The sequence below is a fragment of the Mesoplodon mirus genome, assembly GCF_964341445.2.
Source record: "Mesoplodon mirus genome assembly, chromosome: X".
NCBI classification, from domain to species: Eukaryota; Metazoa; Chordata; class Mammalia; order Artiodactyla; family Ziphiidae; genus Mesoplodon; species Mesoplodon mirus.
In genome coordinates, this window is record NC_138981.1 from 74537574 (window position 1) to 74562780 (window position 25207).

Here is a 25207-nt window from a genome sequence, read left to right on the forward strand (position 1 = left end):
TTGAAAGTGAGTGAATAAACTTAGCAAATAGTCTAAATCCTTCTTCTGAATTCAACTATGAACAGCAGTTTGATCTAGCCCTTTTCTAATCAAGATGTGGTCCTGGACCTGGTGGCCTTATTGCCAATAAGGAGCATGTTAGAAATACACTCTTGGACTGCATTCTAGATCTTATGAATCAAATTCTTCATTTTAACAAGATCCATGGATGATTCTTATGTACACTAAATTTTGAGATAAATTGCACTCGAACATCAGGTTGTAAATTTAGCTCTGCTGCTCATAAGAATAAGAAATTTTGGGTCAATCACCTACTTTCTCTGACCCTGAGGCTCTTCAGCTATAAAACAGGACTATTGTCAATGAAATCAAACTCAGGTTGTGAACATGATTTTGAAACTACAAGTACATGGAACTGTAAAAAGATGACATAGAAATTCATTTAAAATAAATTTAGACTATGATAGACAAATTTATCCTCACATTGAGTACAAACGAAGAGAAAGAGAGAAAAAATACATTGCTCAACAATATGAAAGTATTATTTGCGGGGAAAAAGCCCAGAATGCATAGTTTCCATATTTGTTTTCATTACTGTTGTAAGTAGAAGCATAACTCAATTATATGTCAAGTGATTTCTTGACAACATGTTTACAGAATTCAAAAATACTATCATCAGAAATCAATCTGCATGGCAAAATAATTGTAGCAAATTTAATTATGCCAAAATATTAATTGGAGCCCCTTTTCTACCTAAAATTATGTCAATTTTTGCCAGGTCTATGTTCCCCCCACTGCTGTAACTGAGAAGTGTGATGTCAAAGTACTCACATATGTATATCAAGTATGTAACAAATATTTTTCTCATCTGATACCAAAACAAAATGAATACACTGAGAGGGGAAAAGGAGAAATTGGATTGAAGAAGCTACCAGTAGTAAGAAGCACCTGAGCCTATGGCAGTTCTGTTAACCTTGATCTGTACTGATAACAAACCTTGACAAGTAGGTGTGTGCGTGTGTGTGCATGCACGTGTGCTGAAAAAAGCAAAATAATGCAGAAAGGGGAAAATGATGTCATAGGAGAGAGGCAGAACAAGGTTGTGGTTAAAATTTGGGGATCTGAAGACAGTTAAACCAGTACTCAACTCACATTTGTGTGACCTTGGTAAAGCTATCTAAGTCTCAGTATCATCATCAGTAATGTAGGATAATAAAAGTATCTCTCATCTAGTTTGGGAATTACATGAGATAACGCATATATTGGGTATTGTTATTATGATTTTTAGTACATTATATATACATTTTTATGTGTAATAGGAAACCATGAGGAAAAATGATTTAGCGGGGGGAAATGTCTTTGAAGCTTCAAAGTTTTGTACCCGATGCTATAGGAAAAGGGTCCCAAGTCCCCAGGCCACCGACAGGTACCGGTCTGCGGCCTGTTAGGAACCGGGCTGCACAGCAGGAGGAGAGTGGCAGGCAGGTGAACGAAGCTTCATCTGCCAATCCCCATTGCTCGCATTATTGCCTGAACCATCCCCCTCCCACACGCCCATCCATGAAAAAAATTGTCTTCCATGAAACCGGTCCCTGGTGCCAAAAATATTGGGGACCGCTGATATAGAACATGGTTACTTTGACTAAAGTTGGGGATTACAGAATGATTGGGTAATTGTGCAGTAGAAACCTGGCTCTCCCCTCAACTACAGATCCATACGACTAGCTGCCTACCAATCATCTCCTCTTGAATGGCAAGTAGTCATCTCAAAAGGAACATTCTAAACTGAGCTCCTGATATTTCAACCCTAATGAGATCCTTCCACATATTTTCCCATTTCAGTTAATGGCAACTCCTTCCTGCCACTTGCTCAGCCCCAAAATCATGGTGTAATCTTTAGGCTTTCTCCTTTGTGCACACATCAAATCCATTATAAAATCTTGTTTGCTCTGCCTTAAGAATATATCACTTGAACTTTGTTATTTCCATAATCCTGGATAATAAGAATTGATGGGCAAGTTGATGACCCTGAATTTTACAAAGCTTCAAAGAAGAAAATATGATAGTCATGTGACAGGAAAGTAGAATCAGACAACCTAAAAAAGATTTACAAAATTGGACCAAATTTAAGATGGTTTTCCTTTTCAGTTTTCAAAAAAAAACCCAAAATAACATAAAATTTCTCAGGATGTTCAGTCCTCCAAATATTCTGGTTAATTGAAATTTCACTGTATCATAATTATAAAAGAACAGAAGGACTCTCTAGGCTTAATCTAGTCTATTACCTAGCCTTGGGCATCATTCTCTTATATTATGCCAGACAGTAGACATAAGATTGAACATGATTTTTAAAGATGCTGCATTTAAACTATCTCAAGGGAGAGATGGGCACAATCTGTTTAAGTAATTTATTCAAATGATTGTTGTGTTTGAGTGTTCAGACCTGATGGCACATTCCTTGTCCAGGTTTCTTATACAACTCTGTTCTGCATACATGGTCATGTTCTTATTTTTGAGTGTCTATTTTTGCAAATTCCATACCAACTTTGTCTAGGCAAACAAAAATTAAAAAAAAAATTGAGTCCCATGATAACGTTCATTTTTCCTCTTAATGAGTCAATAGAAATTGTGGGATTTAAAGCAGGGTTTTTCAAATGGCTGATGAATTTTACTAGGTTGCTTTCTGCCTTTTTCACTTCCTCTCCAGAAAAGGATTTGAGACAATTTCTATGAGAGAAATTATGGTCTCTGAATTGGGCAATTCATTTTACTTACTAAAATAGATTAGAATGGTCCAATGAATCTCTTACTTTATATTTGTGAACTGTATCTGATTGAAGATAAAACAATTACCAGAGTGATATTTCATTCACATAAAGAGGTAATGAAAACTTACCTTATAATTGCCATAAGAGTTTTCATAAATGTAAACTGATTCTGATATTTAATATACATTTTTTTTACTTTCATAGAAACTCTAGACCTTTTATTTTATTTTATTTTATTTATTTTATTTTTTTGAGGTTTAGCCGTTCATTAAATGTCACACAGACAATGAGCATGCAAGCTGGAATTCAAGTCTAGGGCTGTCTGACTCTAATCAAGACAGCCTTCCAAGAAAAGGGAAACTCCAGATCTTTTAGAGAACCACACCATATTTTAATAGTAATGTTGATAAACAGCCAGAACACCTAGATAACCAGTAGTCTGTGGAGTAAGCACATATTCTACAGTTTATTCTGTCACAGATTTGTTGTTATATTGGATAATTCACTTAGCAAAGTCACTTTAAGATAATTAAATGTTTAATACTTTTTTTCCTACTTATAGGAGGCTGAAAATCATCAAGTTTATGGCAAAGGAATTGCTATTTCTAGCCAAAGCCTAGATATTGGTAAGATTACTAGCAATAGTTTGCCCATTGCCCACCTAGTGCCTTTGATGCTTCATGTTCATTTGTGTTCCAGTTTTGATGTTTTGTGGCCTGGAAATATTGAACACTTGAATATTTTATGTCTGAAAGGAAAAAACAATGCAAAGTGTTTTTGACTGTTTTAACAAAACACACATATTAAGAGAAATTTAGCAACTGATCTCAGTTTTATGTGAATTGAGGCACTGAGATTAGTAAAGTAACCCTACATGTACATCAGTGCTTTCCACTCCTTCACGTGTACAGTGATACCTGAAGAATGAATGCTTGCTTTTCAAAGTCATTTCACAAACATTTATTGAGACAAACCTAGGTCCATGGCATTATGGATGACATAAACATGAGTAGAATATAGCTTTTTCTTCAGAAATATTGCAATTAGGTAATGGAGACTAGACAAATATTAAAAAGTGGTTATGATACCAACAGCAGAAGATACTATCAAAGCATTTTACATGCATAACATTTAATCCTTACAAGAACCCTGTGAGTAATAGCTGTTATTATCTAAAGTTTGAAGGGGGGGGGGAAGATGAGGATCAGAAGATTAAATGGCTTTCTCAGGCTCACATACTAGTGAGTATTAAGCTGACATTTTAACCTCCATCTATCTAGCTCCCAAAACTTCACACTTAACTGTTATGCCATACTTCTCCAAAGTGTTGTGTGGTAAAGGAAAACACATCTTTGTGGGTGATAAAGGCTTCAAAGAAGAAGTAACGTTTTACTCAAGGTGTGTTTATGTGGCAGACACACCGTGCTAGATGTTTATGTCATACTTTTCTTTTTTCTGCGTATCTTATGTAATTCATTATTTACAACAATCCAGTGAGCAACTATTATTAATTCAATTTTTTAGAGATTAAAGAACTGAGGCTAAAGCAGGGGAGATGACTAGTTCAATGTCTCATGACTAGGTAGAAGCAGAGCTAACATTTAAACTCTGGTTTTCTGACATAAACCCTTAAGCTCTTTTCACTTACCTCAACTATTCCCAGAATTATACTTTGCATAAAGTGGACACTTAAATATTACTAAATGAATGAAAGTATCTTAAGAGATATGTAGAATATTGACAGACAGAGATATATTCAACAATCTTTCTAGGTAAAGTGAAAAGATGGTCAAAACACAGAAGTGGGGTTTTGTGGGAACAGTGAGCTTAGAATAGACATACAAAGTCATGAGAAGATAAGATTGGCAAGAAGTTAAAGTAAGAATTTTTACTCAATTCAATTTACTGTTTAATAAATAAAATACAAAAACATTGAAGTATTTTTAAAAAGGTGATGATGGAAGCCTTCTCAATAACAAAAAGCAAGTTCTTTTTAGATAGGCTCGCTGGATGTTCCTAAGAGTTCTCAAAATAATGAGGATGAGTTAACTGACAGTAACATTTTCATCAAGGTCAGTAAAAATGACAGCGAACAATTAAGGATAACCAGTGTACAAAACTATTTTAAATGTTCTAGGTAACTCAAAAGAAAAGGAATTGAGAAATATACCTGATGATGCAAAGGAAGTAAAAAGGTGTTCAATTACTCTGACACAAATTCTTTGTTTTTTTTTTTTTTTTTTGCTTTTGGGGATTCTTTTCCATTTATCACCGAGTTACCTAGTAGGTTTAAATAACTATCTTATTTCAACAATAATTGTCATCAAGCTCACCACTAGATGGCAGGATGAGTCTGCTAATAAAAAATGGAAGTGACTAATACACATTTTTGATTAAAAATAGATTAATGATAAATTAATTATTTCAAGGGAAATAAAACAAAGAACACTGATTTCTTCTGTTAGGCCAGTCAGAAGCACATTTTTGCACATTCAGACTCATTTAATTAGCTTTTTTTTGCTCTATAGTTGGCTAGTCTTAGAGGACAGTTTTTCTCATTATTTCAAAAAGAACTTCTATAATTTATAGCTTCCTTTTACATCCCTTCTATATACTCAAACACTAGAGACCTTAAAAATTACTTGCTGGATAAAAAACTGTTGTGCTAGTTGAAACCAGCAAAAAAATGGTGTGTTTCCAAGAAAATGTATAAGCAGAAGAAAAAAAAATTGTGTAGTCTAAGTATTCTTACTACTTAAACAGATCTTTGTTTTCAGTCAGATTTAAATAAATTTTAAAAATATCATACTACCAACATTATTTGGAACAGTAGGGAACTTTAAAGATCATCAAAATATTTTTATTTTAAAATTTTTGGCAGAAATATATTTTCTTCAAATCAAGTACTAAACAGAAGTCTAATATACAAAACAGATGGAAATGGAGCTTACAGTTACAGTGGAAGTGGGTGTTCTGGAGCCTGGCCATGTCTGCACTCCCTTTTTTTACCCTCTGCTTTCTATAAATGGATTTGAGAAAAAGAGCTTGAAAGTCTGTGACACAGTCTATCTTTCACACTTTTTAAATCTTCTAAGATTCAGAGAAGGTTAAGGAGTGCCTTTCCTACCTTATGGTCCAATACTACATCCATTGGATCCTTTCTTGATCCTAGACTCAGTGCATGTTGGAATTAAAACATGCCCTAATGGCCGTGCACATTATTATCATTCTATTACGAAGTTATTACACTTTCTCATCTTCATGCAATTGCTATCTATGCAACACACACGTGGCTGAGATTTCAAGTGAAGCAGTGGAGATATAATATATTATAGGTACTACAAAATGTAGGATAAGGCATGGTTTCAAATCTTCTTGCACTTTGAGCTTCAATTATTAATGGTAAAGCAGAAAAGGCACATCAACAGAATGATATAGCCAAAGAACACTGGACAGGAAATCAGGAAAAGAAAATATGAGAGGCAGAGCAGCATAATGGAAAGAGCAAGGACTTTGGACTTAGACTGACTTGGTTCATCAGTACTGAATTGACCCTGGGTGAGTTTCAGCTGCCTCATTGGTATAATGCGAATAATGATAGTACTTAGCTCACCAGGGTATGAGGAGTATTACAAGACAGAATTTATGTAAAGAACCCATTATCAATCCCATAGGGACTCTATGTTAATTCCTTTCTCTTTTCATAGTGCTTCTATTCTGCTTTGGTTCTGTTTTAAACCAGTTGGGTGACCTTTATAATGGTACCCGTTTAGAATTAACTCTGTGTTCCCTCCTAGCTCTGAAACTATATGGTTATAAAATGCTATTATTTACATAGCATAAATACTTCAATTTTTCTCCTGCTATTCTCTAATGAGTTTTTTATAAAGTGTAAGTAGTAGCTGCACAGATATAGAAGTCTTATTTTTTTGTTTTTCTATCAGTAGAATTATTATTCATCATAAAACAAGGTGCTATGTATCATATTTGTTAATAATTCCTTTTCTATTTAAAGCTTATGAACTTTGTTGACTAGATTGTACTGAACCTTCAGTTTGGGGTCATTTCCTTGTCTTCAATTAATTTACATAATTCCGAAGTAAATCAACAAAATTATCCATGTTTGTTTTCAAGTGTGTCATATGATGATAAAATTGACCTTTACATATTTGTAAATACTATCTCCCTTGTTGATTTTTAAATTTAAAACCTCGTTTAAAATTAAATAGTTTTCACATAAAAATATCAAGTATGATTTACTGAAATCTGGGTATTTATTATAATGCCCCACTATTAAATAAGATTTCATGATATTGTTATAAAACATGCCATTTTAAAACATACACCATGAAAAGACAGACTTTGGAAGAATTCATAGATATAGCAGGTATGTTGTTTTCCCAAATTACAGCAGATAGTCATATTGGTCATGTTTATGGGACATGAAGGTACGAGAATATGAAAAAAGGAAAGGTCAATGTTGCATGGGTTTCAATGGCAAAGTCAAGGAGGAGAAGCAAGTAGAAAGCAACAATGAACAAAATAAGGCCAAGAGGATCAGGACACTCACAAAATTTTATTTGAGTTTGAAATATATTAGAGGGTAATGTCTTAAGAGGAAAATTAGATGACATTCTTTGAAATATTTACTGTCTTTCCTATAATGCAATCAATCAATCAAGGGTTGTGACTCCATGATAAAGGCAGTTAGATATATTGAAAATGTATGTAAGACTTTTAGAAACTTTGTTTCAATATGTAAGGTGCCCTTTTTTGCAAATATTTCCAAATCTGTTTTGCTGAGTTAAAGAACAGACACATTGTGCAAATGTTTAAAATGTGTGTATGGCTATATCCGATTACCTTGAATTATAATTGGTTACATTTCACTTTCTTAGTATGATCCACACAATATGACTTGTCATAAATAGAGAAGAGGTGCTCCATGTAAAGGACAAAAGGAACTTGATGATTTTCATTCACATTCTGTATTTATGGAGATAATACAAGTGTATATCAATAAACAACAAGCTGGCATTCTATTTCAGTAGAGACCTGAAGAAGTTTTGAGAGTAACCCTATAAGTTACTAAGGTGTTTCATTGAGAAACTAGACACCACCTGAGTAGTCTCAATACAACCTTGAACTTCAAGGTTCATCACCTCATATGGCTCACATTTGTCCCAGTAATTAATTTCCACAACAGGAAAACAACAACAATAGCAAAAACATGACAACAACACTGAAAAGTACCCAAGAACTGTATTAATAATTCATAAGGAATTTTATTTTCATGTGTTGATAGAAAACTCTAATAGATTTAGTTGTGGTATATTATAAGAAAGATGATATATCTGGGGATTTTATTCAGAATAAAAGCACATAACAAAACAAATAATTTCTTTCATTAAACATCTCCTTGTGGTTTTTTTTTTTAATTATTACAAGATTGATAACTCAGCTTTCAATAGAAATACCCAGTAATGACATGATTCAAAATTGGAAATTAGGGACAACTATGAAGTTTTCTTTCCATTTTAAAAGCAGATTAAAAATAAAAGCTTAACTACAGTGCTCTGCAAAGAAAACACAGCTGGGGAATAAGCTCTTTAAAAAATCTACAAAAAATCTGCAAATATATGTGGCATAAGTAAAGCTTAAGGAAAATTGTGGAACTTACTTAAAAACATTTCTGGATTGGTTCCAAAGCTGAATCTACAACATTTTCTCCTAGTGTCATATTTTTGTGAATGATTCTATGTCTCCTTAGAACAATGTATAGTTGTGATGAATGACAAGTCACTTCCCTCAATTCAAATTCTGTTTAACATACTGTTCATTTAAATGTTACTATATGATTTATTCATTAGAAGCAATACCACAGTAGAGGTTAAGATAATCTATTTTATTTTAACTTTAACACAATACCTCACTGCCTTCTTACTTTGAAAACATCTTGAGAGATAATTTTAAAATAATAAGAGATATAAAAATAAATTAGAAGGGTAAGTAACATATGGAAGCTTGCTATTTAAAAACAGAAAACCAAAATTGTTATTATAAATTTTTTTTTCAAGGTTTTAACTATCACAGCAGATTTTTAGATTTTTTACTTTAAATCCACTAATCATTTTTTTTAGGTATCTAGTGTTTGCTAAATATTATGCACTCTCTGTAGGATACAAAGATGAACAGGGCAAAATTATAGGTTGGGGGGAAACTAAGTAAAAATTCAAATACAAAAAATCATTGTCTTCAAAATAGCTCTTGAGAGACAATTGATATTTTGAAATACTGTAGAAATCATACTGATGTTCTGTATTACTTTGAAAAATGACATATTAGACTTTTCTAATGGAGTATGGTTAGATATTTGGAAAGATGGAGAGTCTCATGTTGTATAGCACTAATAATTAAATCATATAACATTTGCCTTAAGGGAACAGAATTCCTGACTTAAATTTAATGTTTTTGAAGTATCTGGATTGGCCACACAATTTTGAAGTAGATTCATTTTGTTTCTACTCTCTTTCTCTTTTGCTATTGTTGGGCCTCTCTTTTCCCTGCCAAAGGTGCTTGGTGTGTTCTCTCCATAGCCTAATACCAAAGGGTGCTCTGTACCCTTACAGTGTTAGGGACTGAAAGTTTGTCTCCCTCCTCCAGTTCATATATTGAAGCCCTAATCCTCAATGAGATGGTATTCAGAGATGGGGCCTTTGAGAGGTAATCAGATTTAGATAAGGTCAAGATGCTGGGGCCCTCATGATGGGATTAATAACATTACAAGAAAAGACACCAGAGAGCTTGATTTCTCTCTCCCTTTCCATTTGAGAATACCGAGAGAAGGCAGCCATAAGAAGTCAGAAAGAGAGTTCTCACCAGAAACTGACCATGCTGGCACTCTGATGTTGAACTTCTAGCTTCCAGAACTGTGAAAAAATAAATTTCTGTTGTTTAAGTCATCCAATTTATGGTGTTTTGTTATGGAAGCTCAAACAGTTCCCTTTACCAGGGTATTAGAAACTAAGGAATTAACTCTGACTGTGGAATTAACTCTTTGAACCCTTGGTAAAGGAATGCTAATAGTGTTGAGGTCAGGAAGATGAGTGTGATCTTTAAAATTATACAGGTTGGTAGATGCTCTCTCAAATTAAGTGTGTGTCCACTTTTGCCTCCACTTCTCAATCCAATCATGCACTCTTTCTTTAGTTCTCAAGCTTCAAATATTATGGTGTAAGTCAACATTTCCCAAACATGAAAATACATAATTATCTTTAAAATGAGTTTTTCTATGAATGAAATAACTTAAGAATAGTACTTATTTGTTTTAGAAAAGTTTTACTAATCCAGAATGTTTTTGATCTTTTTACTCAGGTTTTGGTACCAGCCACTCTTCTCAACTGTGATCCTTATGACTCTATAACATCATCTACTTTAGACAAAGAGTGATTGTTACTTAGCCACTTATCTTTCAATGATGATCAATTTCAATTAAATTCAGTTCAATTGAACAAACGTCTATGAAACATAATCTAGGTGCTACTGAAAATATGAAGATGCATATAACACTACATTATGGTTCTTACAAGTTAGGAGTTTGTGTCAGATCATCTGCAGTCAGTTATCCTTGTGACTGGTTACAAATATTTGCAAGATATTTACAAATTCAGATATAATCTGTGACTAGGATAAAATGATGCTAACTAGCCCACCCGGGGATAGAACCTACAAAGTTGGCTTCATTAATCACTGACTGCACTGAACTTTCAACAAACATTTAAGTCAGGATTAACTGTCATTAGTTTTTTTTTTTTTTTTTTTTGCTTTTTGTTTTGTTTTTTTCCATTTTGTTCTTTATGCAGCAGGAAACTGCAAAGAATGAGAAGTGCTTTAATTCTTGTATCCTGGGGAAATAAACACGCCTTTTCTGAATCTTGGCTCCTTGCTTCATGAGGTCCTTCATATATTTTTTATTTCAGGGCCCAAAACAGAAGTTTAATGTATCAAGAAGGTCCAACTTTTTATTAGAGGGTGGGAGCTAATTAAAGGTGAAGGAAGACATGGAGAACAAGTAAACAATGATCTTTCAAAATGGACTAAGGGGGCTTGGACAATGAATATTTCAGTGACTATTAAAAAAATGGAATGAAGATAATAGGGACCTTCCTGTATTTTCTTGTCACTGTAGGACTCCAGTCTCAAAGAAGGCTCAAAATCACCAATGATACAGGTCTCATCCTGACAAGTTGGAGTATAGAGGTAGATGTAATTTGAGTTAAGAAAATAGAGAGGGCTTCCCTGGTGGCGCGGTGGTTGAGAATCCACCTGCCAATGCAGGGGACATGGGTTCATGCCCCTGTCCAGGAGGATCCAACATGCCACAGAGTGGCTGGGCCCGTGAGCTATGTCCTCTGGGCCTGCGTGTCCAGAGCCTGTGCTCCACAACGGGAGAGGCCACAGTAGTGAGAGGCCCATATACCACAAAAAAAAAAAAAGAGAAAAAAAGAAAATATAGAGATATGGGGCATTCTTTGCATATGAGAATTGTGGAGAAAATGTATGTCCATTATAAATTGTAAAATGAAGGTCTGTGTGTTCTCTTCTTCAACTACATATAGATAGGATTAAAACAAATCTTTTAAAAATTACATTAAGTACAAGTAGGAATATATATTTATTCTATGGGCAGGAAGACTTCCATTATGGAGCTGAGATATCACACTGATTCAATTATATGCTTGTGCAGCAATCACCCAAGAAAGAAATATTTTCTAAGTAATGCAGTTTTATGTGTGGGATTTCCTTCAAATCAGTGTAATATGAAACCAATGCATCATTTAAAAATACTTCCTTATTGGGGTCTGAATAACATGAAGATTGCAGAATACTTAAAAAGAAATGGTACTAAGATTATATGGCAGTGTAATTTTCAACTTTTGCCTCTATGTTGTCCAAATCCTCTTTTTCCTTTTCAGGGAGTAAGTTTTGTCTATCTTTCCAGAAAAAAAAAAAAACAGTCATGCTCCTTGTTGACAAAAGAGTAGGGAGGAGGAGGTGGTCACTATGTTGTTCAATATTAATAACATTTTAATCAGCACTAAAGCGGCCTCTTCAGAGATAGGAATACAGGGCCATACTCCTTAAACTCTGGAATATGTGTCTAGCACACTTCTCTCATTCAAGTGCTCCACCTAAACATCAGGGCCATTCTTTTGGGTAAAAAATGTGAGACAGCAAATCTGGACGGCCTACATTCAGATACATGAGCCTGAATATTCTACTCTAAGATAGAGGGTGCCCTTTGATTTCTTGTCCTATATTAAGATTGCATTTAACACCAAAAATAAAAGTCCTGGAAAACTTTCCACTAAATGAATAAGGAAAGGTTAAGCAGACAAGTAGACAGCAACTAAGGGTAAACTTCACAGTTTTTCAGAGGGCTTGTCCTGCTTGTCTTGAATAAGTCCTAAGTATCTTATGTCAAAAAAATTCCTGAGGATGATGATTTATAATGGCCTCCTTCAAGGAAATCTAATAGTTGGCAGCTTGTGCCATCTCCCCTGCCTCTTAAAGACTGGCAACAGTTTGTGTAAATAATTTACAGACAACATAAATATCTGTAATGAATGCAGAGAAGGGGCATATGCTGTGATATAAAGTCTTTGATACTAGCAATATGAGTTATTGAAAGTTGCCTGAGGGCTTCCTTGGTGGTGCAGTGGTTGAGAGTCCACCTGTCAATGCAGGGGACACGGGTTCATGCCCCGGTCTGGGAAGATCCCACGTGCCACGCAGCGGCTAGGCCCGTGAGCCATGGCTGCTGAGCCTGCGCGTCTGGAGCCTGTGCTCTGCAACGGGAGAGACCACAACAGTGAGAGCCCCATGTACTGCAAAAAAAAAAAAAAAAAAAAAAAAAAAAAGAAAGAAAAAAGAAAGTTGCCTGATAAACTTAAACAGGTTTTGTTGTTCATCCATACAATTCTATCAACAACAGTTTATAGAGAAGTGAAAGTCTGATCTCTAATTGTTTTATTTGTGGTAAGGAATTCATTTTATGCAAGGATGCTAGAAAATGCCTTTGTCAAAGGAGACATCTCCCAGAAGTTCTGCTTTCATGATATGTTATTCATTAAGGCACCAGAAGCAAGGTTTTCAAAACAGTGAGTGTGTGTGTGTGTTTCTTTCTCCCTTCATTTTTCCTTTCTTTCCTATTTTGAGAGTCCACTTTCATCTTTTATCTTTTAATACTACAGCTGTCTGAAGATTGCATAGGAGCAGTCCATGTGTTACTGCTGAGAATTTCTGAAAAGAGATTGAAGGAGCTGTTTTTCTATTGCTTCTTCACTTGGTAAAAGTGTGAATGCTTCATTAACACTTCTTAGGCTGTAAGTGAAATGTCTTTTTTGAAAAATGATGAACAATCTCTGTCCAGCAGCTTCCTAGCTAATCTGGCCCCAAAAGCCTCTCTGTATTCCCTGAGGGAACAAATCCATTTTATGTTTGTTGGTTTCTTTACCATAAAATACTGAAGAAAAATTCTGATATGAAAGTCCCTTTTCAAAATCTGGGGCAAAGCCCTTTTTACTCGTATTTTGCTGCAGGTGTTGAAGCAACTCCAACAATGCCTATTGCTAAGAGAAAATTATTGCACAAGTTTTCTTCTTTATCTTTCTCTCTTAACTTCTTCCCTGTATAAGTATTTACATACTGCTAGAAAGTCCAAGGGAAGCATGTGAATGCTGATGTTACAAGTAATGAAACAATCTGGTCATAATGCAAAGGATGGAGAAGGAGGATTATTATTTCCAATATATGTCTCCCTAAACCTAAGTACAAAACAAAAGAAGTGGGAAAAATAACGGTAGTGGGTTTCAGTATTAATACATTACTCTGCTCCAAGCCCAAGGTGATGTTATAATTGAGACCAGATTTCCAGTATAATCCTATAGTTTCAGGGGCTTATCAGTTATTTCTTCATAAATATGTACAGGAAAAATTTGACCTATGATGTCACACTACAAATATTATTGAGTCTATAGCAAAATATTGCTTGGTTTAATAAGGGAATTTACATTATGAATTCTGGGTGTGGGCTGCCTGGACTCAAATCCTGACTGTTTTACACTAGTTACTTATCTGAGCCTTACATTCCTCATACGTAACAGAGAAATAATCAAAGTACACTTACCTCATAGAGTTGCTGTGAGAATTAAATGAGTTTGAATATGTAAAATATTTAGAAGTGTTCCTTACACATAGGAGATACTACGTAAATGTTAGCTATTATTATCCATATCTTCCAAAGTTGCTAGGATTGGGGAGAGGAGGAAACATCGGAATCATTGAGAGGCTTTTTCAAACTATACAGTTACCAAAATCATGATATACCCTCAGTCTAGGAAGGAGAGTATGCCCAACATAAATATAAATAACAGCTGTTTTGAACCACTGTTACTGTGTTATGACCCTTGGGTGTGTAGGACTTAGAAAAGTTGAAAGATACTGATATAAAGGGGTGTATATGTTTAACAACATACGTATAACCTCTGCATCAGATGCTTTACATACATTGTGTTAAGCTTCATGGCAACACTGTAACCCTGAGATGATGCATTATTCTCCACACTGTACACAGAAGGAAATAATAGAGGAAGAGTGAGCATGAATTTTCCAAGGTCACACAGATAATAAATAACAAAACTTAGATTTGAACCCAGGTCTCTTCGTCTCCAAAGGTTTTTTGCTTGTCCTGTTATTTCTTTTAAACTCCACCAGACAACTGTAAAACATTAAAAAAATCCTGAGCAACAAAGCACAATGGTATACAGCTGAGAAATAAATGAACCACTGAATCATCAGTCTGGTGTATGACTTTAAAGAATGGACTATCTTTTTTATTAGTAAGGGTTTCAGACCAAGCAAGAATTTCAAAGATAGAGGCCGAAGCAAAACAAACTCTTTAAATAACTGCAGACATGATTCTGAAGAAATGTCTTTGTATGTACACAGTGTGCAAAGGACCATTGGTCTGACATTAGTCTTTTCAGTCACACTTTTACTCACAGATGGGAGGACATCAAAATGTAAATAAAGACATATGTTATCTCTAAAGATCAAACTGAAGCTGATGTTTGTAGCAGAAAAATAATTAGCAAGTGCACATATCAGGAGTTTTTCATATCTTATATGAAGGATACTTTTTGTGTGTGTGTATGAAGACTCTTTTTCTTGTTTTTTTTAGCTTATAATTTACTAGCCAGCACTAATTACTGAACGTTGCAGGGGAACTCAATTTCTTAGAGCTAAAGCGAAAAAAAATTTATAAATTTGCAAAACATTATTTTCTGCTATGGAAACCACAAATATGTTCTCTAGCCATATATCTATCTTTAGTAATTTGGAAACTTTATAAAAATTGTTCCATATTACTTAAGGGTTTTTGTTTTTTTGTTTTTTTGCACGTGTGATGGTAAGTAATAGAAATGTACTTTACCTAGCCTAGCAAAAATAAAAGGTAATTTATTGGAAAGATTATAGGAGACATTTCAGGGAATCCAAGGTAAAAGTAGCCAACCAAACCTTTTAAAGTGCAGGAATCAGGGCACGTAGGTAGACTCATCAGCAGGAATTCTTGGACTTATTGTGAAGACAGAGGGCTCTGCTCATAGTATGATTAAGTGTGGTGAGCTCTATTCCTTGTATCTCTAAATTCAAAATTTTCAGCTTTGGTGGAGTCCCAGCCACATACACCTGAGTGTTTCTCCTAGAGAAAAGGGTAGGGGGTGTTATAGTGAGGGGGTCAGCTCTCTGAAAAATGTCAGCTATAAAAACTACTTCATTTAAACATGCTATGTCATTATCTATATTCCCAAAATTATATTTCAAAAATTTTGAAACACACAGAAAAATTAAAATAGTACAAAAAGCACACATTTATCAACCACTTAGTTTCCATAATTGTTAATATTCTGCAATATTTGTTTTATCTATGCATACAGCACACACATATACATCACAGTCATATTTTTCTGAATCATTTGAAAGTAAATTTTAATCATCATGACAATTTAACCTTAAATAATTTAGCATTAACCTCCTAAGAACAAGGATATTTTCATAACTCCTCACACCATTACCACACATAAAGAAATTAGCAATTTCATGACATTATTTAATATCTATAATATTGATTAATTAATTCTAATACCTTGCCTTTGCTCAAGTTTCCCCAAGTATTCATTTTTTTAAACATCTTTATTGGAGAATAATTGCTTTACAATGATGCATTAGTTTCTGCTTTATAACAAAGTGAATCAGATATACATATACACATATACCCATATCTCCTCCGTCTTGTGTCTCCCTCCCACCTTCCCGATCCCACCCCCTAGGTGGTCACAAAGCACCGAGCTGATCCCCCTGTGCAATGTGGCTGCTTCCCACTAGCTATCTATTTTACATTTGGGAGTGTATATATGTCCATGTCACTCTCTCACTTCGTCCCATATTACCCTTCCCCCTCCCTGAGCCCTCAAGTCCATTTTCTATGTCTGTGTCTTTATTCCTGTCCTGTCCCTAGGTTCTGCCACAATTTTTTTTTTTTTTTAGATTTCATATATATGTGTTAGCATACGGTATTTGTTTTTCTCTTTCTGACTTATTTCACTCTGTATGACATATTTTAGGTCCATCCACCTCACTACAGATAACTCAATTTTGTTTTTTTATGGCTGAGTAATAATCTGTGGTATATATGTGCCACATCTTCATCCATTCATTTGTAAATGGACACTTAGACACATAGCACTTGAGAAGAAAGTGTATTCTGTTGACTTTTGATGGAATGTCCTATAAATATCAATTAAGTCCATCTTGTTTAATGTATCATTTAAAGCTTGTGTTTACTTATTTATTTTCATTTTGGATGATCTGTCCATTGGTGAAAGTGGGGTGTTAAAGTCCCCTACTATTATTGTGTTACTGTCGATTTCCCCTTTTATGGCTGATAGCATTTGTGTTATGCATTGTGGTGCTCCTATGTTGGGATCGTAAATATTTACAGTTGTTATATCTTCTTCTTGGATTGATCCCTAGCTCATTATGTAGTGTCCTTCTTTGTCTCTTGTAAAAGTCTTTGTTTTTTTTGTTTGTTTGTTTGTTTTGTGTTTGTTTTGTGGTACGCAGGCCTCTCACTGCTGTGGCCTCTCCCGTTGCGGAGCACAGACTCCAGACGCGCAGGCTCAGCGGCCATGGCTCACGGGCCCAGCCACTCCGCGGCACGTGGGATCCTCCCAGACTGGGGTACGAACCCGTGTCCCCTGCATCGGCAGGCAGACTCTGAACCACTGCGCCACCAGGGAAGCCCAAAAGTCTTTGTTTTAAAGTTTATTTTGTCTGATATGAGAATTGCTACTCCAGCTTTCTTTTGATTTCCATTTGCATGGAATATCTTTTTCCATCCCCTCACTTTCAGTACCTGTAGGTGTCCCTAGGTCTGAAGTGCATCTCTTGTAGCATATATATGGGTCTTGTTTTTGTATACATTCAGCCAGTCTATGTCTTTTTGTTGGAGCATTTAATCCATTTACATTTAAGGTAGTTATCGATATGTATGTTCTTATTACAATTTCTTGTTTTGGGTTAGTTATTGTAGGTCTTTTCCTTGTCTTTTCTGCCTAGATAAGTTCCTTTGGCAGTCGTTGTAAAGCTGGTTTGGTTGTGCTGAATTCTCTTAGCTTTTACTTTTCTGTAAAGGTTTTAATTTCTCTGTCGAATCTGAATGAGATCCTTGCTGGGTAGAGTAATCTTGGTTGTAAGTTTTTCCCTTTCATCACTTTAAATATTTCCTGCCACTGCCTTCTGGCTTGCAGAGTTTCTGCTGAAAGATCAGCTCTTAATCTTTGGGGATTCCAAATATTAATTAATTAATTACTATTTTAATATTATTAATAACATTGATATTATAATTATTAAATACTACTAATAATATTTAACTAAGTAATATTTTCTTTGTATTTAATATTTGGTAATTTCATTAATATGTGTCTTTGTGTGTTTCTCCTTGCATTTATCTTGTATGGGACTCTCTGTTCTTCCTGGACTTGATTCACTATTTCCTTTCCTATATTAGGGAAATTTTCAACTATAATCTCTTGAAATATTTTCTCAGTCCCTTTCTTTTTCTCTTCTTCTTCTGCAACCCCTATAATTCAAATGTTGCTGCTTTTAATTTTGTCCCAGAGGTCTCTGAGGCTGTCCTCAATTCTTTTTATTCTTTTTTCTTTATTCTGCTCTGCAGTAATCATTTCCACTATTTTATCTTCCAGGTGACTTATCCGTTCTTCTGCCTCAGTTATTCTTCTATTGATTCCTTCTAGAGCATTTTAAACTTCATTTATTTTGTTCATTTATTTCATCGTTGTTTGTTTGCTCTTTAGCTCTTCTAGGTCCTTGTTAAACATTTTTTTTTTTATTTTCTCCATTCTATTTCCAAGATTTTGGATCATCTTTACTATCATTATTCTGAATTCTTTGTCAGGTGGTCTGCCTATTTCCTCTTCATTTGCTTGTTCTAGTGGGTTTTTACCTTGCTCCTTCATCTGCTGTGTGTTTCTCTGTTTTCTCATTTTGCTTAACTTACTGTGTTTGGGGTCTCCTTTTCACAGGCTGCAGGTTCGTAGTTCCCGTTTTTTGGGGTTTTTTTTTTGGTGTCTGCCTCCAGTAGCTAAGTTTTGTTCAGTGGGTTGTGTAGGCTTCCTGGTGGAGGGGACTGGTGCCTGTATTCTGGTGGATGAGGCTAGATCTTGTCTTTCTGGTGAGCAGGACTGTGTCCAGTGGTGTGTATTGTGTGGGTCTCTGATCTTATTGTGATTTTAGGCAGCCTCTCTGATAATGGGTGGGGTTGTGTTACTGTCTTGCTAGTTGTTTTGCATAAGGTGTCCAGCACTGTAGCTTGCTGGTCGTTGAGTGAAGCTGGATCTTAGCATTGGGGATGGAGATCTTGGGAGACCTTTCGCCATTTGATATTATGTGGAGCCAAGAGGTCTCTGGTGGACCAATGTCCTGAATTTGGCTCTCCCACCTTAGAGGCACAGGCCTGACATCAGGCCGGATCACCATGACCCTGACAGCCACATGGCTCAGAAGAAAATTGAGAAAAAAAGAAAGAAAGAAAGAAAGAAAGAAAGAAAGAAAGAAAAGAGAATAAAGTTATTAAAAATAAAAAATATATTAAAATTAAAATAATTTAAAATTAATAAAAAAAGAAAGAGAAAAGAGAGTAACCAAACCAAAAACAAATCCACCAATGATAACAATAATAAGTGCTAAAAACTATTTTAAAAAATTGGACAGACAGAACTCTAGGGAAAGTGGTAAAATCAAAGCTATACAGACAAAATCACACGAAGTCCACTGCCTCTATTTTGGGATGATTTCTTGTCTATTCAGGTATTCCAGAGATTCAGGGTACATCAAGTTGATTGTGGAGATTTAATCTGTTGCTTCTGAGGCTGCTGGGAGAAATTTCCCTTTCTCTTCTTTGTTTGTACAGCTCTTGGGTTTCAGCTTTGGATCTGGCCCTGACTCTGCATGTAGGTCACCCAAGGGAGTCTGTTCTTTGCACAGACAGGATGGAGTTAAAGCAGCATCTGATTAGGGGGCTCTGGGTTGCTCAGGCAGGGAGAGGGATGAGTACAGAATGCGAGATGAGCCTACCAGCAGGGGCTGATGCGACTTTTCAACAGCCTGAGACACACCACGTGTTCTCCCAGGGAAGTTGTCCCTGGATCACAGAACCCTGGCAGTGGTGGGCTGCACAGGCTCCCAAGAGGGGAGGTGTGGATAGTGACCAGTGCTTGCACACAGGCTTCTTGGTGGCTGCAGCAACAGCCTTAGTGTTTCATGCCCATCTGTGTTGTCTGTGCTGATAGCTGCAGCTCGTGTCCATCTCTGGAGCTCATTTAGGTGGTGCTCTGAATCCCCTCTCTTCATGCACCCGGAAGCAATGGTCTCTTGCCTCTTAGGCAGTTCCAGACTTTTCCTGGACTCCCTCCTGGCTAGCTGTGGTGCCCTATCCCCCTTCAGTCTGTATTCACGCAGCCAACCCCAGTCCTCTTCCTGGGATCTGAACTCCAAAGCCAATCTAGAGCCTCTGCCCCCACCCCCCGCCAACCCCAGTGGGGGCACAGACAAACGTCTCAGTTTGGTGAATGTTGGCCAGCACCGACCCTCTGTGCGGGAATCTCTCTGCTTTGCCCTCTGCACCCCTATTGCTCTGTTCTCCTCCATGGCTCTGGAGCTTACCCCACCCCTCCACCTACCGTCTCCACCAGTGAAGGGGTTTCCTAGTGTGTGGAAACTTTTCCTCCTTTGAAACTCCCTCCCAGAAGTGCAAGTCCTGTCCCTATTCTTTTGTCTCTGTTTTTTTTTTTCTTTTTTCTTTTGCCCTCCCCATGTACGTGGGGAGTTTCTTGCCTTTGGGGAAGTCTGAGGTCTTCTGCCAGCATTCTGTAGGTGTTTTGTAGGAGTTGTTCCACAAGTAGATGCATTTCTGATGTAATTTGTGGGGAGGAAGGTGATCTCCACGTCTTACTCCTCTGCCATCTTGAAGGTCCTAACTCCCCAAGTGTTTAAAATGCCTTTTTAAATTGTGTTTTTTGATTCAGAATCCCATGTGGGTTCATAAATGGATTTGCTTGCTGTCATTTAATGCTATTTTTAATGCAGAAGAGTACTCTCATCTTGCTGCTGCTTCTTCTTCTTCTTCTTCTTCTTCTTCTTCTTCTTCTTCTTCTTCTTCTTCTTCTTCTTCATGACAGTAACATGTTGTATAGATCAAGCCTGTTGATCTATATATCTGTATATACCTGTTGATCTGTATATCTATACAGTGTCTTTCATTCTAGATTTGTCTGTGTGCTTGTTATTAATTTATTGACTCAGATCAAAAATCAAGTGCAGTATCTGCTCTGAGATAAGGGACTGGACATTTAACATTTCTCATTTACAGAGAACATTATGCTAAACTTTGTCAATAGACAGTGTTAGAAGACATTGCAGGAGGAAGGTGCCATCTCTTTTTTCAGGTATTCTGCATTTTGCTTTGTTTGCTACACTTGCTGCATGGTCAGAGGTACATATGTGAAAACATCTGGTGGTACCCTGATTCAGACAAATGCTCAGAGTATACAGTCCCTCAGCAACTTCACAGCACTGCCTCACTTTGTCACTGCCCTCCCTATGAAGACATTGCACATTCTAGACCCCACACTATCATTCCCTCTGTGATCCAGCACACTAACCTCAGTTCCCCTTCATCCCGATTGTTGCTTACGTCTTACACAGTGACTGTGGAATATCTTTCCCCAAGCAACCCAAAAAACTTCCCTACCATCAGTGGACTGCAACTATACTTTCTCCAGCAAGGTCTGAATGCCAGCTTTGGGGAGGTTATCCCTCCTTCCAAGTTCGTCCTTTCTTGGATACTCTCCCTCAGAACTAGAATAACACTTATAGTTCTCTTTCCATCTTTAGAATTATTTTCCTATCACAGATAATAATTAATTATATTAGTTTCCCTCTTTAAATTTACTGTATGGCTTCTATCTTCTGAATGGACCCAGACTAATATATTTTTGTTTAAATATTGTGGTATTGTGATATTGTTTAATTTGTTCCTTTATCCCAGTATTTCCTGGAAGTTAGGTCTAAAGACTTGTCTAGATTCAAGTTTAATACTTTTGGCCAGAATAATTTTAGGTTCTGAAATAATCCATAGCTCCAAGTCTTCTTTTTAGTGAAAAATGGTATTTAAAAACAAATAAATATGCTAGGTGTTAAATGAGCCCACTCTAGTGGATTATCATTGCTTGATCATTGCTAGATCTTTCAGTGAACAGACTTATTTAAAGGTTAATTATTTTGTATTGCTATTTCCAATTTGAACTGAACATTAAAGGATTTTATCTCAATTCATTGATTTTATATCATTTATACATATATAAATGTACATATATAAATACATTAATTTAGTTACAATATATACATTTTACTAAACTGATATATATGTTATCTATTACTGAATACAAAATGATACCAAAATTTAGAAGTTCTAAACAACAAACACTTATTGGGTCACATGCTTCTGTAGGTCAGAAATTTGGGAGTGGCTTAGTTGGGTGATTCTGGTTCAGAATCATACATGAGGTAGTAGTCAACTTGTCTACAGTCTTCTGAAGGCTTGAGAAGGACTGGAGGATGTGTCTCCAAGATGGCGTTCTTCCAAGGCTGTTGGCTAGAGGCCTCTATTTCTCACTTGCTATTGGCATGAGGTTTCAGTTGCTTGCCAAGTTGACTTCTTCATAATTATTCCTAAGTAAGCTCATGACTTGTCAGCTGGCTTCCCCATAGAGTGTGATCTGAGAGAGAAGCAATGAGGAAGCCTCATGCCTGTTAGTCCCAGTCCTAGATGTGGCACACCATCATATCCACCACATTGTATTCATTAGAAGCAAGCCACTAAATCTAACCCACACTCACAGAGAAGGGAATTAAGGTCCACCTCTTGAAGGGAGGAGTATCAAATTATTTATGGTCATATTTTAAAAGCATCATAATTGCTTATTTCCTTATCTTACATCATACATAAGTAGATACAAATTGCCATAACTATATTAACAAAAATAAGATTAAAAAATGAAGTGCAGTGAACGAAGAATAAAATTTTATTGCAGGGTTTTAAACTTTTAAAATATATCCTACTAAGAATGTATGCTCAGTGTATTATGTTCAAAAGTCAGCAATTATTTTCTCTGTTACCAATTTGATATATAATTAAGTTTATTTGTTTTCCTTTTTTCAGTTTTAGAATGTTTAATTTTGGATGCAAATCTGGTTTTTGATGAAGCAAAATATATGTATAGTTTAAAAAAGCAACTATTTTAAAAGATAATCATAGTTGTCTTGCTTTTCACATTCTGTCTCGTCTATTTTATCGTTTCTCTGCCTCGTTTCTATAGAGAGCCATTTTTATTATTTTTGGTTTATTTTTCTTATATTTCTTTTTTTCAAAACAAGCCCTATAAAAGTCAAATAATAACTAATCCCCTTTTGATGCTATCCACCTATCTACCTACCTATCTATCTATCTATCTATCTATCTATCTATCTATCTATATATATATATCTATATATATATATATCTTCTTGGATTTATAAAAGCCAAACAATTACTAATTTATTTTCTCTGAAGAGGGAGATTGTAGACCCTTTGTATTCAATGGCATGGTTAGGTTCCTCAGGTTGGCAGCCAACATGAGCAGCATGCTCTTTTCAGATGTCCTGCTAAATGAACTGTACCTTAGAGACAATGGGCATGGCAGCAGCACAAATGGTAGCATGTTCCTTTCACACAGTTCTGGTTGATGAACCAAAAACAGTCACCTTGACAGTGAAATCTATGCCAACTCTATTCAAAACTGTAAGACAGGCAAATAATACATTTCACTATACATTCTCTTCTGGCTAAAACAAATTGAGGTTTTCTATGCAGATTTTTGCATGAGGTACTTTAGAGAGAATTCCGAAGGAAGTTTCTGAATCTGTATAAATATCATGTTTTTGTAGCCAGGCAAAAGTGGAAAGGGTAAAAAAACAAAAAACAAACAAACAAAAAAAACCCTACACATCAAGATTGGGCATTGGAGCCCTTTTATAAAAAAAAATTCAAAAACATATTCTTCAGGTAATTTTGAACAAATAAGCATTAAAATGACATAATGATTATATCTTTTAATCATCAAGGTATCATCAAGGTTGTTTCACACTATGAACAAATTACAAATATCTTGTTTTAGAGGCAGAATTGTTTAGGGGAAATTCCAGTGGATTACAAAATAGAGTGCATGAAATGACTTCTATTCTAGCAGGCTTGTTATATTCAGTGTTTCACTAAAGTAACAACTAAAGCCATGGCTGAAGGAAATTGGGTTTTTAGCCTGTTTTTGAATTACTAAGAGTGACAAATAAGTCTAAAGGGACTTCATATAGTGGAATACACCCCTTCTTATCATTTAATATATTCACCAGTTGTATGTCTCTCTTCTTTCCTTCCTTCCTTCTTTGCTTTGTTCTTTCTCTCATTTGTTTATTCCTTCTTAATTTACTCACTTATTTGTTAATCTTTTCAATTGTTTACTCATTTGTTTATTTACCAGTTCATTTATTCATCCATGTAAAGTAGCATCTTCTTTAGCCTGGACCACTACAATAACAAATAGCATTTTAGCTAGTTTCCCAGTTCCACTCTGACAGAATTACAATCCATTCTCCACACTGCATACAGTGACTTTAAAATGTAAATTATTTTGCTTCCTTCCCCTGCAAAATATCTCACAATGGCCTACATTGTCACACAGGGAAGGTTTGAAATTTCTACAATGGCTTACTTAATCTTATTCCTTGCTGTCTCTCCAATTTCATCTTCTTCCAATCCACCTTGCATATATTACACTAGAAATATTGGCTTTTTTGTTGTGCCTCAGTAACACCAAGTGTTTTGTTTTGTTTTGTTTTTCTATCTTAAATACTTGTTATCTAGAGTGTTCCTCCCACACATCTTAGTAGGAATGGCTGTTATCATTTCTATTATTGCTCAAATGATAGAGATGTCTTTCTGACTAACTTATCTCAAATTACCTCCTTTCTCTTTCTATCACATCACACTGTCTCCTTAGTCCTTATCATTGTTTGAAAGAGATTGTGTGTCTCCCCATATAGAATGTAAACTTTGTGAGCACAAGAACTTTATTTATCTTGTTCACCATTGTATTCCCAAAAACCCAAAATAGTGAGACACACAGTAGATTTCTAATAAGTAATAGTTGGAGGAATGTCTGAGTGAATCCTTCTCTCCCAAAAATATTTCTTGTAGATATCCTGGGCATTCTGTTTGGCCAAAGGATAAAAGGACAATTAAAATTGTCTCAAGGGACACCATTCTAGTGAAGAGAAACACATACAACCAAACAAATGATTACCATAGTGTGTGTTGGTGATAAAATTTCATACTAGAAACAAGTCAATTTAAAGCATGGAGTTCTTATGACCAACTGGGGAGGTCAGATAAAGAAAAAGAAGAATGATTGGCTTATGTGAGGAGCATTGAGGAGGCCAATTTGGCTGGAGTTGAGTGAGTGAGAGAATATGAGAGAAGTGACATAGGAAGAGGCTTGAACATTAAACTAAATTGTATTTATGAAATTTACACTATGTAACAACTTTCAAAAACACTGATTAAATGAAACAACAAGAAAAATAGTGTTGAGAAGATTGTAAGTTCCTTGAAAAAAGAGACATTGCTACGTTTTTTCTTCACCCTTTAACAACATGGGCTTAAACAGCAAAAATCCACATATACATGTTTTATTTTTTTTGGTAAA

General features: G+C 35.6%; 1 pseudogene across 1 annotated transcript in view; it reads left to right on the forward strand.

Moving 5' to 3' along the window:
* Nucleotides 1-1353: 1353 nt before the first annotated feature.
* LOC309796230 (protein phosphatase 1G-like) overlaps nucleotides 1354-25207 on the forward strand; it is a 155194-nt pseudogene continuing 131340 nt past the window's right edge. Inside the window, exons 1-2 of the transcript in view lie at nucleotides 1354-1485; nucleotides 3331-3394. The product of the transcript in view is annotated as a protein phosphatase 1G-like (transcript). The remainder of the gene's footprint in view (nucleotides 1486-3330; nucleotides 3395-25207) is intronic.